General features: G+C 36.3%; 1 protein-coding gene across 1 annotated transcript in view; it reads right to left on the bottom strand.

Moving 5' to 3' along the window:
- The window catches only part of Dennd3 (DENN/MADD domain containing 3), a gene marked incomplete at its 5' end in the record, with an annotated part of 68,637 nt that overhangs the window by 49,744 nt on the left and 17,216 nt on the right, over nucleotides 1-1,677 (bottom strand).

Raw genomic sequence — 1,677 nt, 5'->3', positions numbered from 1 at the left:
AGAGTCACACCAATTACAGCCCCGCTGTGAACATATTAACCCTCCTGGGAAGGGGGCTGTGGAGGACAGAGGGTCTAGAAATAGGCCAGCATCAGGCTGCAGAATATGGAAAGGCACACTGGCATCCACTGTATCCCTCTCTCGGTTTTTGTGTACACTTAAAAATCTTCAAAATAAAAAGGTAAACACCTAGACAACCAATAGTATTCTTCACAGAACTGGAAAAAAAATCCTAAAATTCACATGGAACCAAAGGTGACACAAAATAGCAAAAGCAGAAGGCATCACAATCCCAGATTTGAAGTTATATTTTACAACTACAGTGATAAAAACAGCATGGTGCTGGCACAAAAGTAGATATGAGGATCAATGAAACAGAAAAACAGGATCCAGAGACAACCATAAACACATTCAAATATTTTAACAAAGAGGCCAAAAAAAACATACTGGAGGAATGAGAGCTTCTTTAATAAATGGTACTGGGGAAACTGGCTATTTACATGTAGATTCAATCTAGATGCCTATTTTTCACCATGTAATAAACATATTAAAATGGATCAAAAACTAAATGTTAAAACAGAAACACAACCTACTGGAAGATGAAATAGGTAAAACTGTTGAAATCATAAGCACTGGCAGGTATTTTCTGAATGGAACCCTTGTTTCACAGGAAATAGTACCAAGAATAAAGAAATGGGATCATATTAAATCAAAGTTTCTGTACAGCCAAAGAAACAACCAAGAGAGTGAAGAAACAACCTACAGAATGGGAATCTTGCATAATACCACTACATCAGCAGTGCTCTTTCCTACAGAATGGGAAAAAACTTTTGCCAACTATTCCTCAGACTGAGGGCTAATATCTAGAACAGTGATGGTGAACCCATGGCACACATACTGCAGTGGGCTGTCTCTATCACTGAAAATTCTAAAAGGTTCACAATCACTGATCTAGAACATATACAGAACTAAAAAATGAGACCTCCCCTAAAAACAAAAGGCCCAGTCAAAAAGTCAGCAAGTGAAATGAACAGACACTACAAGAAGTACAAATGACCAATAAATATATGAAAAAATGTTCAACATTGCTGGCCACTAGAAAAATGCAAATTAAAGCAATACTGAGTTTCTTTCTTACCCAGAAAGAATGGCCATCATGAAGAAATAAAATAACAACAAGTACTGGTAAGGAAATAGGGAAAAAGGAATCCTTCTACACTGTCAGTAGGAATGTAAACTAGTACAACCACTATGGAAGTCAGTATGGAGATTGTTCAAAAAAACTTAAACTAGAAATCCCATTTGATCCAGCCCATCCCCTTCTAGGTATCTTCCTGAAAGAGTTGAAGATATCATACTATAGTGGTACAAGCATACCCATGTTTATAGCACCATAATTCATAAATAGCTATATCATGGAAGTAGCCGATATGTCCATTAACACATGAATGAATAAAGAAAATGTGGTGTTTATATACAATGGAGTACCACTCTGCCATAAAGAAAGATAAACTTGAGTCATTTGTAAGAAAATGGATGCATCTTGGGACCATAATGTTAAGTGAAATAAGTCAGATACACAAGTTTAAATATTGCAGGATCTTTCTTATATTGGAAACCCAAAATATCAATAAAGAGCAAAACAAAAGATAGGAAGTAGGGAGATAGAGCTTCCTC

Source organism: Chinchilla lanigera, unplaced genomic scaffold (genome assembly GCF_000276665.1).
Source record: "Chinchilla lanigera isolate Chin_1 unplaced genomic scaffold, ChiLan1.0 scaffold00053, whole genome shotgun sequence".
In the NCBI taxonomy this organism is placed as follows: Eukaryota; Metazoa; Chordata; class Mammalia; order Rodentia; family Chinchillidae; genus Chinchilla; species Chinchilla lanigera.
Note: the sequence above shows the minus strand (reverse complement) of the source record. Positions and strands in the feature narration are given on the sequence as shown.